Source organism: Danio rerio, chromosome 20 (assembly GCF_049306965.1).
Source record: "Danio rerio strain Tuebingen ecotype United States chromosome 20, GRCz12tu, whole genome shotgun sequence".
In the NCBI taxonomy this organism is placed as follows: Eukaryota; Metazoa; Chordata; class Actinopteri; order Cypriniformes; family Danionidae; genus Danio; species Danio rerio.
In genome coordinates this window covers 25176374-25194027 of record NC_133195.1, presented here as the reverse complement: position 1 = coordinate 25194027, position 17654 = coordinate 25176374, and positions in this window count along the sequence as shown.

The window sequence follows — 17654 nt, the reverse complement described above, 5'->3', positions numbered from 1 at the left end:
TCAAGTAAATTTTTTTTATTATTATTATGATGACGAACAATCCAAACACTCAGAAATAAAGGTACAAAACCCATCACTAAGGTGGTACCTTTTGTACCTTTAAGGTATCGTCAGTGTTGGGCATGTTCTTTTAAAAAGTTATTAGTTATAGATACTATACTTGCATAATGTGTAGTTACATAATTGTAAAAGTAATAAATTACCAGGGAAAGTAAATATTGCATACAAAAAATCTAATTTGTTAAATAACTAGAAAATAAATATAAAACATTGTACACTAATCACTCATCTACGCTATTTTAATGTTGTTGTGGGATAATGTGAGAGTCAACAGCTGCATGTCCTCAACTATATATCTAGATATTATTTTCTTTAATATGTCTAAATAATAAGTGTTTTCGGTGGAGAAAATTCAAGTTTTATTTGCTATGAACTTTTGTGCACTAAACTCAGCTAATGATAGTTTTATTGAATAAAATAATCAAACAATGTAAGTGAAATATGACAACAAAATGCTGCTGTGCCAGAAACTTTTATAATGGAGATTCATTCACAATCAAATTCAAAACCGATCTAGCAACACTGTTGGTGTGTGGACGACTGACTCTGCATGTGCTTGTGTGTAAACACCCGCACTACTTTGTCTCTGATTGGCATTTTACTTTATCTAAGCCAATCAGCACATCATCCAATCATCATCACTGCTTGGTTATGTGTTCCGCCTCAGCCCCAAACACACACACCACAAGAGAAAGAGAGGTACAGCGGAGAAAGACCGCTTTAGCGTTCTCAATTATAGTAACGTACGTATTAAATTATCATTAAAGGTAACGCGGTTATAACCGGGAAAACAGTAATTCAATTAATTGCTTATTACTAAGAAAAAAAGTATCGCTTTAATTAACGCAGTTTATTTAGCAGCGTTATTTTTATTACAGAGTATCAAAGGTACACATTTGTACTTTTGGATAGTAATAGCTACCTTTTATTGGATAATTCATCTAAAAATTTTATTTCCTCACCATTTTTGTACCTTCAAATGTCCACAAAATTAGAAAAGCATTTTCTTTTGAAGTTTTGCATAACTTCCTAAATCTATTTATGACAACCCGCCATTTCCATTTACTAACTTGCCTAAACACAAATGCATCTCATGGTGACTTAATTTTGGGTCAGAGGCAGAAAAGCAACAATGACCACAATACAACTGCTCTGAACTCTCAGTAGGGAGCGATGTTAAATTCTCTTTTTTGACATTCTTGTTCAAGTATGTTGATGTTTTTCCTCGACAGCTCTATACTTGGCTAATACCTGCTTCTAGCAGGAGCCCACAGAGACAATCACAGCTCAGTCCGCAGCCAAGCGCAACCACATAATAGAGCAGACAGCAGGAGAAAGAGAAAACAACAGACGACAACGCAAGAGCAGGAATAACTCTTTGTTTGACTGCATTCAGTCTGAATTCACTGCTAAGATACGCACGTCTCCACAGTGTTTTAATAGGGCACGTATTTTACTCACAAACAAAAATATGCAAGAGAACAAAACAAAAATGGAAACATGCTGTGTTGTTGTTAGCACAGCTGTTTTTTATTTAGTTGGGCATTGAATATTCCTACTTTGATTTTCAATCCTAAATGTGCTTCACATTTGCGAATGCTTATATCAGCTAGCATTAGATGTGCAGTTTATGGACGGCAACAACAATCATATCGCTATGCTAATCTAACATTTAATTCACATGTGTAGTTAACAGATGTAACTTATCCTCTTCTACTCGTGTCTCTGGTAAATTTGTTGTAAATATTTCTCCCAGCAATGTCTGTCTGTCTGCACATCTATCTATCTGCATCACATCTGTATTTGTCACAATCACCAGCGATCTAATCCTGGTAGACTGCTGGTAAACACGCAGATCATTAAAGGACCACAAATTTGCCACGTTCCAAGTTCCAGTCACCTGCTCCTCATTGGGTTGATCCCACTCATGGCTGGGAGTGGCTCATAAACTGATTCCTAGGACTATTTATACAGCGTGCACATAGACACACATCAGGGCTGAGTCTTGTTATACTGAATTGTAAACATTACAATGCGTTTTCCGGCGTCTTGTCAGTTTTGACTCTTGCTTTGTTTTGTTTGTTTACGTTGCCTGCCGCCTGCCTTTTGCCCATCCACCTGCTATATAACCACTACTCTGGATTTGCCTGTAAACATCTGTTTGCTCCTGTGTTGACCGTTGCTTGCCTGACCATTCTGTTAAATAAAACCTGCATTTGGATCAGCGTCCACGTCACATTACAGTATTTGATAAGATTAATAAATGTTTCCAGAACATGACGACACTGACGACTGATTAATGAATCTAAAATTAAAATGTGCACCCAAGAATAAGTTACATTTCACATAAAATGTGTAGGGTGGCGCAGTGGCGTGGTAGGTAGTGCTGTCGCCTCACAGCAAGAAGGTCGCTGGTTCGAGCCTCGGCTGGATCAGTTGGCATTTCTGTGTGGAGTTTGCATGTTCCTCCTGCGTTCGCGTGGGTTTCCTCCGGGTGCTTTGGTTACCCCCACAGTCCAAAGGCATGCGATACAGGTAAATTGGGTAGGCTAAATTGTCTGTAGTGTATGAGTGTTAATGAGTGTGTATGGATGTTTCCCAGAGATGGGTTGGAGCTGGAAGGGCATCCGCTGCATAAAACATGCTGGATAAGTTGGCGGTTCATTCTGCTGTGGCGACCCCAGATTAATTAAGGGACTAAGCAGAAAAGAAAATGAATGAATAAATCAATAAAATGTGATCATGACCCATTCATGAAGCATTTTATTTTATAACATAAATAATCATTAACTATTATGTATTTATAATCATAAATAAAGTTAAATCATTCTGTTCCATCGGACATATTCGTGCTGAGGGGAGTGCATCCCTCCATGGTCTTCTTTATAATCATGACATCATGCAGTGATCTTGACATGATGTTGTGTAATTCGACAGCTGTGGACGAGGATGCTGTTGTGTCAGAATCAGACTATAGATATACAGTATGCAGATGCCTCTGTGTTTGTAATCTGATGTCTGCAGACTAATCCTCCATGCTAGAGCGAGAGCCACGGGGATATTGATTTGACTGATGGCTGAACGGCATATGTGATACACATGATATTTTTACAGTGACATTAAGTTACATAATAAACAGCTGGTCAATAAGTTGATTGAGAAAAAGAGTAGTAATGACACTGAAGCCAGGTGGGGTTTTTTCTTCCAACGGTTAGACCCTGTCAAACATGTGTACCTAAAACAGATTTACCAGGGATTATCTGTTTGTGAGACCAACAACTAAGAACTTGGTCAAAGTGCACACTATTGTCAGATTGCATACTAGGATATTATACAGGGATGTTTACAGTAATCAAACAGTTTTCTGTATATATTTAAAATGTTGCTATGGCAACTGTTCATTAACAAATTGTTGTTTTAGGGTACACAAATGAATATATTTTTCAAATAATTCCTAATATTATTCAAGTCAATTAAAGTTTATTTGTATAGAGCTTTTACAATAATTATTGTTTCGAAGCAGCTTTACAAAGGGTGTACATTATTGCATTACAATCAAATTAAGTTAGTTACAATCAAATATAAGTTATTCTATATAAACATTAAAAACCCTGCAGTTGATTTCATATAGGCGATGTTTTTGCAGTGGGGGATTTAGGCGATATGGACGATCACCCAGGGCGGCATCTTGGTAAATGCCCGCTCTTCACTTTCGTCCACGACACCACACCCAGCGCCCTGCTTTTTACTTGCGTGAGGGCGGCACGGCCGTTGTTTGCCTAGTGCACCAGTTAGGCTTGCACCGCTCCTGTGTCTTTTTGTACATGTTTAATGAAGTGTATTAAGTGTATGTGTTCTCCTCGATGGTTGGCATCATCTCTTCTTATGTGTTGTCCTTGAAGTCCACTATGGTTGATATCATCTTTTCATACAATATTTTTTTTATTTTTTTTTTATTTAGTCATTTAGCAGACGCTTTTATCCAAAGCGACTTACAAATGAGGACAAGGACGCAATTTACACAACTAAGAGCAACAATGAATAAGTACTATAGGCAAGTTTCAGGTGTGTAAAGTCTAAGAAGGGAAGTATTAGTAGTATTAGAATTTTTTTTTTTTTTGTACAGTTAGTGTGATATTCAAATAGGCAATTGCAGATTAAGAAGTGAAGTGGCAACTAAATAGTTGAGTTTTTAGTCGTTTCTTGAAAATAGCGAGTGACTCTGCTGTTCTGATGCAGTTAGGGAGTTCATTCCACCATTGTTGTCCTTCATTCCATCATTGTTGTCCTTGATTGTCAGCATCATCTCTTGACAGGTCTTGGATCACATCAATGGTGCTGCACAATCACTAGTGACCTCGGGATAAGTATCCCCAGGTGGAAATAGAGAGAAAAAAAAAAAAAAACAATTAGCTGCTGTTCAGTGTACTTAAACAAGAGATGTTAAATATCAATGCAAAAATGAAGTGCTATAAATGAAAATAACAGTTATATAACCAAACATAGAAGCAAACATGTAAATAATATAAGTATTTCTAACAAAATGCCAGGTGCATTAAGACAGGAGGAGTGTGTACTATAGGTGATTTGCCAAGCCCACTCACATGAATTGTGCACACTCATACATGCCGATATGTGATGCATTGTGTGTATGCTTTACTAAACAGATAGGTCTTTAATCTAGTTTTGAACTGAGAGAGTGTGTCTGAGCCTCAGACATTATCAGAAAGGCTATTCCAGAGTTTAGGAGCCATACATGAGAAAGCTCGACCTCCTTTAGTAGACTTTGCTATTTTGGGTACTACCAAAATCTTCAAGTGCAAGTTGGATTTTAGCAAGACAGAATGCTATGTGTTTTAGTAATTCATTTTGATTTTAAAAATTAGAAAATAGCACAAATACAGATTTGCTACACACACACACACACACACACACACACACACACACACACACACACACACACACACATATTTGTCAAGTTATAAGTATCCATTTTTGCTTTTCAAGTAATGTTGTTGTTGTTATTATTATTATTTTTTTAACAAATATTTCAAGGATATTTCGAAGTAATAACTAACCAAGTGAACAGAAAACTCCACAAAACACTAATAAATAAGTAAATAATATTATGAAAAATATTAGGGTAAAATTTACAATTTATTTTTTATTTATTTTTTTATCAAATAAATACATTCCATACTTTTGCTTTTCAAGCAGTCTAATTTTCAGGATGCTAAGGTATTTTAAATAAATATTTAGAAAATAATTTTATAATGTTGCTACTAAAAAAATGGACGAACCAAACACTTAATCCATCCAACACCAAAGACAATATATAATATGATTATTTTCACCAGATGTCTATAACTCTTGTACCTCATATCCTCACATAAGCAGAATGTAACAGGACATTTTGATCCACACAGAGCCATTTATGACTGCTCTTGCCTTTAAACTACACAACTCACCAGACCAATTAGACTCCAGGAGAACTTGAATCATCTATTGAGCAAATTCAATTCATTTCCCTTTGTCATTTTCACAGCCTCACTGATTAAAACCATTCCTCATTATCCATATGCTAAATGAGCTTTAATTAAAGACGACAAAGGGCCGACTGCTGTCTCTGAACGCGACACAGAGCTGCTCACGCTTCTTTTTTTTCAGTTTCTCTCTCTCTCTCATCTAAGCTTTTTTCCGCAGGCAACAGCTTAAGGAGCCTGGCATATAAAAGTAAAAAAAAGTGAATCCACACAGGCAGGTGAATACAAGTTTTCTAACTCGGGATGAAATTGAATGCGGCATTGGGTTCAATATGCTTATTGTCATGGCAAATAAAACGCTCTCTGAATTCCAATTTCAACTCGCGCCAACAAAAAAGGAGAAGGAGGGAGAGTTGGGGAGAAGTGGTGAAAGTGAGCGATCTCTTCGCACAGTTATTCCCCACTGATGTGTGATGAATGACTGTGTGGCAGATGTGAAATAGGCTCCATTAAAACAGCCCATTTCCAGCAGTGGAGTGTGGAGACTGTCTAAACATCACCTGAGAAATCAGCATATCTCTGCTGCACTGTTAGACGCAACGCATGAGGCAACAAACAAACAGTAACGAAATCACAAGCTTATTGGAGCTTGATTGATTTATGGAGACGATGATGGGGAGTTTTCACGGTACTTGACACTCAGTCGTGTGCTCTTGTAGAGTCTGCTTGGAGTAATTTTTAAAGGTGATGTACAGTATGCCATGAAGAATAAATACTGTTGGTTGATTTCACCAAACACTGAAAGATTTTGACATAACATTATCTCTTTCAATGGCTGGCATTGGAGGCAAAGCTGTATGCCAGTGGTTCTCAAACTGTGGTACATGTACCACAAGTGAAATGCAGGCTTCCTTCTAGTGGTACGCGGAGGAATCGCTAAATAATTCAAGTAAAAACATCAACACACCTTTAACCCTTTGATACGATAACAACGATCTGATCAGGAAATTGATTTTAATAGGCTAAACTTTTTATTTTATTTTTCTAATGTTTGTTATATATTCTATCATTTGAGGTTATTTTCCTCCCTATACTTGTAACAGTTGTTGAGGGCGTATCTCGTATTTTTATATCCCAATGTTGACCGGTATAGTTTAATCACTTGCTTCTCTGACGCACATTGCCTACTCTAATGAGCAGTAAGCAGATCTAATTTCTAATTTAAACATGTAAATCAAGTTCATATATTAAAAATACAAGTTAACATTTAGATTTCAAAGATATACATTTCAAAACTTATCAAACAGAATATTAAGACATACAGTATAACCTATTTTTATGAGGTCCAAGTAACATTTGCTGGCAATTTAACCGTTGACATTTTATTTATCTTTTTTTTTTTTTTTTTACCTCCAAGTTTGTTGTTGTTTAAACTATTTATTATGTTTAAAGTGGCTGACAATAATAAATATTCATAATAATAAGAATTAATCTGCCACGTTTGTGAACTGTGCAGAGCTGTAGCCGCTTATTTAGGCCTACTATGTATTTCAATACCAGTCATTATGGTGGTAGTTTAAAAGAATTTTTTTTCTGAGGTGGTACTTGGTGAAAAAAGTTTGAGAACTACTGCTGTATGCTTTTGGAATGGAAGAATACCTTGGGAAACTCATTTTACATTTACAGCTGGAAGGTATTAAAGAGAAAGTTAACTCAAAAATTATAATTCTGCCATTATTTACTCACCATTTACTCATAATTTACTTGTTCTGTTACAAATGAAAGATGATGTTTTGGAAACCTTTTACCATTGCTATTCATAACAGGAAAAACAGATACTATGAATGTCAATGGTTACAGGTTTCCAACATTCTTTAGTGTGTCTTCCTTTGTGTTCAACAGAAGAAAGAAACTCAGACAGGTTTCGAACAAGTCAGGGGTGTGCAAATTAATGGCGTAATATTCATTTTTGTGTTCATTATCACTTTAAGAGACCACTTAAGTTTTATTTTTTTCTTTAGATTTATTGGGTAGAGTTTAAAAATGATAAAGTTCATAAAATGAGAATGTTCATAGTTTATAAAATTCTAATATTTTAGTTTTATTTGCTAAATGTCTCGTATAATTTCTTCTAAATTTAAAATAAAAATAAAATAAAGATTTCCCTCTCTGAAAATGAAAATTGGTTAGAATGGAAAGAAAGAAAGAAAGAAAGAAAGACTCCAAATGACAAAGAAAAACTTAAAATGACAACACTTTTACTATTCAATTTGGAAGAAATGTCAACAGAAGTATATACACTACTATTAATTGTAAACCAAAAAACTATTTCTCAGTCAGGCTAAAGAGTCTTCATGTAAAAGTCATCATAAAAGTTGTTTTGGTCTCTAAAAAATGAATTGAAACCTAATGTGTAAGAGCAAGCATGTCAGATTTGGGGCTTACCCCAAAAATACTCACCGCCAGGCAATCAAAGATTTGAATTTTATCTTGAGTAAAACATTAAAGAATATTTTTAATTGAAACTGTGGTCCATGGTAATTCATAAATCCCATAATAATGGTTACCACCACTTTGACAGTCAAAAAAAAAAAAAAAAAAAAAAAAAAAACAACTACAGGCAAAACATAATTAATACCAATGTCTCCTCATAATACATTGAGAGGTCTTAGAATGCAATACTTCTGTTTCAACAAGAAACTAATCAATTTGCAGCATTATTACGTTTAATCAAGTGTCTTGGCAAGCAGTAAGTGTTTTTCAATCAGTCAGGAGGGCAAATGCCTTGTAGAATAGTGACCTGTGTGAAAGCAAACTCACATGAGATGATGCTGTTTACAATTTATTTATTTTTTTTTTTTTGCATTTTTGCTTATGGTGATTTTAGAAAACTTACCGTTGATCAACTTTTTATCACTTTTGATTTGATTTGAAGCAACTGGAAGCGAGTAAATTATTAAGTTGTGATTTGCCTTTTTAGGTTGGTCATAGAGCTCCTTCAATGCATTACTTTTCATTTATTTATATATATTTCAAAATATAGTAACAAGTATTTTCTAATTAACATTTCATATACTAACTTAAATGGCAGAAGCAGGCATAATTAAAGAAGAAAAGTTAAGTTCTACTTTCAAAAACAAAAAAGGCTCTGCCACAAGAAAAACCGAGAACCACATGGTTACATAATATCTTAAGGTCCTGGGGAATCTAAACACAGCTAGACTGAGATTCATTACATATATACCATTAGGAACTTCCATCAGTGTGCTGTAACTCAGCCTCATCATATTCCATAACAAACGCAGACACACACTCACTCATTCATAATGAATACCCAGCATGTCCTTTGTGAGTTGTAAATGAGTGGTCTGTTCAGTAAGCAATTTTGAGAACGCAGGCACTCCGGAATTCTGGGTAATTACGAGCATCGCTCAGAGACATGCATCTCAGGATGAGCCGGTTGCCATCAGATTGAAAAAAAACACATGCCATCAGAAACACACAACAAACACACACACATGGTCCCGTGAGAGAATATCATACAGATTACAGCTTCCTCATTTATAAACACCACTCCACCCAGAAGCCCACGGTAATGGCATTACAGAGCAGAAATAGATATGACGAGGGAGGATTTTAGATCTGGGATCATTTGCAGAACAGACGATACAAACAAATGCACAAGTAAGTCGGACATTAACACGTGCATTGCACAACTAGATTGAGAAATGAGCATGGAATAACAATAGGAAGTTGAGACACGGTCACTGAACTCCTCACATACTATATGCAAAGCGCTGTCTGTCTGTTCAGAGATCAGTTGGATATTGTTGTTCAGATTGCAGACAGTAAATTCTCTCTGTGCAAGAGGCTGATTTAAAGGAATTGTGGTGTTGTCTGTGTGCTTATGATTGCAGATTATAGAGTTTTGTTCAAACTTCTGTTCAGGAGTGTGTTTTCAGACGAATGAGGAGAATGTTGATCACACTGCTGTGTGAGTTTATTCAAGCACAGAGTACACTTGAAAGAATGCCATTTTTCTTTGTGCTTTGCTGATTCATAAATCCCTCAGGTGGATTAGATTTTCAGCATCTTGGTCAGACCCTGTGATTGTTATTTAACATTTAGCAAGCAGTCGATTAGTTATGAAACAAAGTATTTTGATTTATGGCATGTATGCAAATGTTAAAGGTGCAGTTTGTATGGTTGACACCCAGTGGTTGAACTAGGTATTGCACTCCTGCATCAAAACAAACAGAAACGCAGGTTGCCAGATTGAGGACAGGAGCGAGTGATTTAAACCGTATACTAAATAAAAGCAACGACACCCGGTAGAAGGAATATTCACCATATTAAAAGGAGTTCTTGTCCTAACCAACACCCCGAATTGATATATTAGAAACGGCTTCTATTTCTCACAGCTGAACAAAAGAAAACTTACACAGATCACTTCAGGTACACCTCATGTGCTTTATTCAGTGTAAATTGTTACAATGTGAGTTTGAATGCTACTTTACATGACAGCTATTGCCATATACTGAAAGCAGCATCTCAGATCTTGAAATTGTACTTTAGAACTAAACACGTGATTTAGCCTCTACAATTAATATTGTTAAAAAGGGTTAATATGAATTAAATAGATTATAACCTTACCATTACATGAGTGAGTGCATATTTTGTGCTTCCGAGTGGCTGTATTTAAATTTCGGTCGTGTTTCGTCTGGTACAAACAGCCAAATTGCTTGTCACTGCAAATCTCGTCAAGCAGTGTGTTGCTAGAACACAGGGTTAGAGTGTAACCTGCTCACCTAATGTTTACATTCGTAATATTTATATTATTTGCTAATTAATATCCTCATGTGGAACTGAATCTGTCTCATTTCGTTCATATGATACTGTTCACTGGAAGTCGCATTTCGGTCATGGACACATGCTTTCAGAGCCTTTCTGGATGAATGAAACACACGGTTGTGGCAACTCGGAATGCTGAAATTTAATTGGCATTGGACAGGTTAAAACAACCAAAACAAAGACAGCGTTCCAGCATGGAAAACACATTTTCAAAGTGGAATATCTGACTTCAGTATTGTTTGTGAGATAAGCAAGAATGTTCACCTGGCATGTTTCGTAAATAACTTTAAGCATATTATGGTATTTTCATGTCCAAAACTTTTTACATTTTAAATTTAACAATAAAACAATACATAGAAACTTACACTTGATAGTATTTCGCTGTGCACGCCAGCTTGTGGTTAAATGGAGAAATTCAGTCAGCCCACAATATCTCAAAGGGCATTATGGGTATTATTCCATTGAGTGTACATTGCACCATTGAGTGTACATTGCACACTTGTTTTTGCAGTGCACTTTTAGATTGATTGAGTGCATCTCAGAAAATCCCAACACAGGCTCATTCTGAAAACGTAGCCCTATACATGTTTTTGGAGATTGTGAATGATTTATTCAGAGGTACATATGGCTGAGTTTCGTCTTTAAAATGAACGCTACGAGGCGATATGATACCGTTCCTTTTTGCACTTACCAGCTGATCACTTACCTCCATGTGGACGGCTTTTCTGCTGTTACCAGTTCAGCTCAACATGTGCGTCGGCGAACTTGAGATGGATAGTGGAGTCGACAACAGGATTTGAGTCTGATGAAGAACGGTTTCAGAAATGAGGTAAGACAAAAATAGAAGACAAAATAAAACAAACAAGTAAATAACAGGGTGAGAATTTGGTAAAATCTGAATATGTGGTAAAAAAAAAATTGGGGCTCTTCTTTTTCTGGATTGCTTATTAAAATTCTGCGGTTAGGTTTAAAGAAGGGGGTGGGCTGGTCAATCATTGCTTATAGAAACACTATTAGTTGGGTTTAGGGAGGGGAGAGGGAGGGGGGATCAGTCAGTTGGTCAGTCAGTCGACAGCGACCTCGTTTACACGAGAACAGCAGGTTCGAATGGCACTTGTGAGAGAAATTTGAGATTGTAAAAAGCATACAGCAGCTGGTGGATTGGCAAAAACAAAAACTGCATAAAACATAGTTATTAGGTTGTATTATGCACTCTTCAGAAATGTATGTAGTGGTACGCAATCAGAACGAGCCTCGTTTCAACGACCACTGTGGATTTGGACAACACTAAAAATGGCTGCTCCATGAAATAATGCACTATTTAAGGGTAAAGAGAGACTGCTCTTTTTTTATACACAGGCTGCTAATTTTTTCACTACTAATAGACAAGTGTCTAAGTGTTCAATAACTGTCACAGGGTCTGACCAAGAAGTTTAAAATCCAATCCATCTGAAGGATTTATTAATCAGCAAAGCACAAAGAAAAGGGCATCCTTTCAAATGAACTCAGTGCTCAATTTTACACACTCGTTTTCATTCACTCCTTTCAGTTGACTATATTAGTAGACTAAAATAAAAAAATAGCAATTGAGGGTAAGGGGTGTTTTCAGATACAGCAATTGTAATACATTTACATTACATTTATTCTTTTTAGTTTTAATATTTTCTCATATCACATAATTACATGCTGAGACATCTAAAAGAAAGCCACTGCTTAATTAATTTCTACGCATTTAAAAAGAATGACTTATTAAAACATGTCTCTGTTTGTTTTTTTTGTTTTTTTTTTTGCTACTTGTTAAAACTACTTATTTAAAATGAGCTGAAACAATACAATTCTTGAGATTTTTTTAGAACAAATTAGTTTTGTTCAAAAGTAACTTAATAGATTTGTATCAGGACAACATGATAAATTGTCTGGAACCCAATTGGTTGGAACAAAAATGTGTTTGTTGTGAAAAAATATTACAGAAGAAAGAGAAAGAAAGACTCTAAATGACAAAGAAAATTTGGAAAGAATTGCTCTCAGAAGTTTACACACAACTATTAATTGTAATTTAAGTTTTTCTCAGTCAGACTATGCAAACATCTCTGATTTTAGCTCTAAAAAACCTAAAACTTCTCACTTTACAATAAACTATATAGTTTTTATGTTCAAACCACTTAAATTTGTTAAGTTAACTTAATTGGTTTGTGTTGGGACAACATAACTAAAATTGTGTGGAATCCTGCACCTTTTACATTGTAAAGGCTCAGTCAATGGGTTCTGTTTGCAATGTGTTTTTTTCAATCAATCAAAGAAGAGGAAAGTGTCTTGGAAACCTATTGAAAAAGAGTAGATGTAGTTGAGTCGCTATTACTTTAACCAAATTACAAGATCTGTCACTTAAAGACTGAAACGGAGACTCAAAACTGAAAGCACATCTGTTTAGCTGTGCCTTTACTGAATGAGCACTGTGCTACGTCTGACAGATCACACTAGTATGTATTTCTTTTCTTTTTTATTCTTTTATAACCTGTTTTAAAACATTTTAACGTGTTTTTAATAATTTTATTTATAGTTTTTTTTTTACTTATGCTTGTCTCTTTTCCTGTTTATGTTTAGCAGAATTTCCACTGTGTATGAAATATGCTATATAAATAAACTTGCCTTGCCTTGTAGAGCCGTGCCGTGCTAAAAGCCATCAAGTCAGAGAATTTCTGTTTTACACATGGTATGTTTTTGTTACAAATTATTTTGCCTTACTTGCTTTCATAGTGTTGACATCAGTGTAGTTTAAATACTTTTTGCCCATTTTTGTTGGCAAAGGATTTGCCAAAACCATGAGTCAATACAATCATCAAGACAGTTTAAAAAATGAATGAATGAATGAATTCCCCAAATGTGCTGCCAAAAAAATTGCTAATTGTCCAAACATAACTTCAACTTAACTCCAATCATTCCAATCACTTGCTCTTCTCTGAAAACTAATTTTTCATTTGTTTATTTGTGAAAGGATTTACTAAATAATAAAACCACAACTTTAATTTTTGTTCAGAAACAATTTTTTCCCAATTTGTTGCCAAATTATTAAAAAAAAATCACCCAAACATGCCTCAAAATAAAAATGTCAGCAACTGCCTTCCATTTCACCAGGTATTACAAAACTTCTCAAGAGAGACACACATAAGACATGTTCTGTTTAAAAAATCTGGTGGAAGGAGTTTTTTCAGACAAAAGCATTGCTTTAGGATATGATCCAGGCAGTGTAACGTCATTATATCCCGCAGCCTTTTTCAGTACATGATGAACAGCTTTTGTTGCTTGCAGAGACGCCTATGCCCAACTCTCCTTTCAGCACAATAAAGGTTCTTCACCTTCATCGAAAAGAATAATCGTCAGACCAGCATTCAGTAATTTAACCCCGAGCAGCACCACGCAGGGGACAATGCACTGATTAAATACATTATTCATGATATACTCAAGCTAGACATACAGATGGCAGGGAAAGGAACAGAAAGGATGTTTTTTCAAGGTCAGAAAAAGTCCTGTGCCTGTTGCTTTGAGGCTTGTTGTTTACAGTCTCTTTAAATCAGCCTCTGCACTGATTGGGTGGTGCCTGAACACTTCTTTATAGACAGTGGAACAGGTGTTGAGGCGGGAAGGTATACATCTGAGACAAGCATGCATGTAGACAGTTTTCTGACTAAGAGGAAGAATAACATCAGCAAGAGTCATTGCACAGGTGTGATCTTGATGAATAATGCTTTTGATTCATTAGCTGGTGGATTCCTACAGTCTGTTTAAAAAAACTCAACACAAACACACTCTGAGGCATGTTTAAGAATTTATTCACTTTTTCTTTTTAAGAAAAGATCCAGAGGCTAAAACGTGTTTTTTTTTTTTGTTTTTGTTTTTCATGCACATGTCAATTTAAATATTGAGCTTTTTGGCTTTTCAAAAAGATTTTCTTTCTGTTAGGCCTCCTGTAGGGGGAGAAAATTCGAAATACATGTTTAATAGTTACTTTTATATCTGTAGATTTCATATACAATATATTTTTAAAGGCTTTCTCAAAATTTGAGAAATGAGTCATGGGTCGTAGAAGTAGAGAGATTCCTAAAAATATCTCTCAGTAAAAATCTACAGTGGTGGAAAGAGTACTGAAAAATCAGACTAAAGTAAAAGTACATTTACTTGCCTAATAATGTAGTGCAAGTAGAGTAAAAATATCTGTTTTAAATATTACTCAAAGTATAAATAAAAAAAAAATCAAAAAGTCAAAGTCTAGAAGACTTTGAAAGACCAAAAATCAAAGTCTAGCCAGTGACTAAGGGCAACGTTATTTTTATGTCTAATAACAACGTGAAATGAAGTTGATATTTGGATGATTTTAGGTTGTGTTAAAAAGTGACCAAAATCCAACGTCAAGCCAACTTTTTTGGAAACCTGTTGAATAAGAGTGGGTGTATTAAAGTCACTATTACTAGATTTAACCAAATGACAAGATTTGTCACTTAAAGACTGAAACTGAGACTCGAGACAGAAAGCACATCTGTTTATCTGTGCCTTTACTGAATGAGCACTGAGCTATGTCTGACAGATCGCATTAGTACGTCTTTGTTTTCTTTTTTATTTATTATTTTATTATAACTATCAATATGTGTAGTCAATGAAAATGCTTGAGCTGTTACATGAAGAAAAAGTCATTCAGTCTCACTCAGTGAAAGACTTCCACAACCCTTTAGATCAGGGGTCTCAAACTCGCGGCCCGCGGGCCATTTGCGGCCCTCAGTGCAATATTTTGTGTCCCGCGCCGACCGCTGTACACTGACAGAATCAGCGGAGCGGGGAGAGAGAGCGCTCCCCGCTCCGCTGATTCTATCCGTACACAGCGGTCACTGGCATTCCCCGCCCGCCGTGTAAACAAAGGGGCGGGGATGGCGGTGACGTCACCACGCACCCCGCCCCTTTGTTAGACGCTGTGACGGGCGGGAAGTGTTAGGAGGGAACTCGCGCCAGCCAGAACTAAGGTAAGCTGTTCCCGCCCCTGCCTGCCACTTAGCTACCTATCTGCAGCCTGCCACCTACCTAGCTACAGCCTGCATCTTATATATATTATAGGTAGATACAGACTGGTACAGACTGATGTGACTGGAGTGGGGTTCAAGCGGACCATGTGCCTTTTTGTGAGCACATATTTGTGTGAGAAGTTATTCTCCACCTTGAACTTCAATAAGTCAAAGTACAGGTCTAGACTTAATGATGATCATCTTCAAGCCATACTGAGGGTCTCAACTGCTTCCGCTCTAAAGCCAAATGTGGTTCAGATTTGTGAGAAGAAGCGCTCTCTGGCAGCAAGAAGTAGGCAAAAGATGCCATGTTCAGAAGAACTGTTCATAATCTTCACTCAATGTTCTATTAATGTTCAGGACACTTCATGTTCAGAAGAAATTATTAAAACTGTTAATAATGACATTTGAGGACTTTTTTTGTGAAATCCCTTATGCGGCCCAGCCTCACCCAGACTTTGCCTCCTGCGGCCCCCAGGTAAATTGAGTTTGAGACCCCTGCTTTAGATGCTCATGCAGTTAAATGAATTCGAGCGAGACAGGGTTTAAACTTTGCTGTCTGAAAACGTAAGTTTGGTATGACGGTGAAAAAAGAAAGGAACAACACAATGTTCTCTTCCCAGTCTTAAAACACAGCATTTGGTATATTTATGTGTCGGTCAGAGCAAAAACTAAACTCTGACACTTTTGTTTCATTGTTAAACCTTTCATAAGTATCATAACTGCCTGGATGATCTTTTGTCAAAAAGTTAATTATTAAAACAGAAAGACTCAGAAGTTTCTAGATTGGGGTCAGGAACACAATTTAACCAAAGAAATTGGTCTTTTTTTTCATAAATTGCAAGTTTAAGGGTCAGACAATGCATTATTAATATTAGCAATTTTATCACTTTATTAAGCAGCACAGCATATTTTCCAAGTGATGATAGCGGGTCCAACATTAGCTTTAAATCAGCATATTAAAATAATTTCTGAAAAAATCTGAAGACTCGAGCCATGATGCAGAACGGCTTTTAAAGTTTTTGGTTAAATTAAGTTTTTTTTTTTTGGTCCCACTTTATATTGTGGCCTTAACTAATATGTACCTACACAGAAATTAATAGTTTGTTACAATGTACTTATTGTGTAAATACATGTATTTACGGTGTACTTATGCTTGATTAAATACATGCATGTAATTACATCTTTAATTATCTTTTGTAATTACATTTGTAAATACACTGTTGACCATCCTTTACACCTTAACCCACCCTTAAACCTACCCATACCACCAAACCTGTCCATAACTTAACCTCTATCCCAACTTAAAAGCACCACAAGTGTTCTCAAATGCATTATAAACACAGTAAGTACATTGCATTTATTGTTTGATATAAGTACATAGTAGTTAAGGACACTTAATTTAAAGTGGGACCTTTTTTTTATGAAAAACATTTCTACTTTGTTAGTTGTAACCGTTAATGTTACACTTATTTTTTATTAGGATAAATGGAAATCAACATAATACACAGAAAAAAATACTTTTGCACAATTTTTGCAAACAATTTAGATGGATTGAATTTAAACGTTCATTTTTACATTCATTCAGCTTCTTTTCGGCTTAGTCCCTTTATTAATCTTGGGTAACCACAGCAGAATGAACCAGCATATGTTTTACGCAGCAGATGCCCTTTCAGCTGCAACCCATCACTAGGACACATCCATACACTCTCATTCACACACATACACTATGAACAATTTAGCTTACCCAATATACCTATAGTGCATGTCTTTGGACTTGTGGAGGGAACCAGAGCACCCGGAGGAAACCTATGGGAACACATCTCAGGGAGAGCATGCAAGCTCCACATAGCAATGCCAAATGACCCAGCTGAGGCTCGAGCCAGCGGCCTTCTTGCTGTGAGGTGATCGTGCTACCCACTGCGCCACCGTAATGCCCTTGCACTTAAACCAACAAATTAAATTTAGTAATGTTTAACTTAATTTGCCTAAATTCAGCCAAAATAAATTTGCAACCACTTACCTTAAAAAATAGTAAATCCAGTTAATCATTTTTAAAATTATTTTTAATCAGGAGAAAATGGTGTTATTTAAAATTATAGTTTGACACATGTAGCATTTGCAAATATTAATCAGTGGGTCACAGTGACCCCAAGCAACAGAGCTGTCCAGCAAATCTCAACAATAAGGCTCAATTCAAATTCTATGT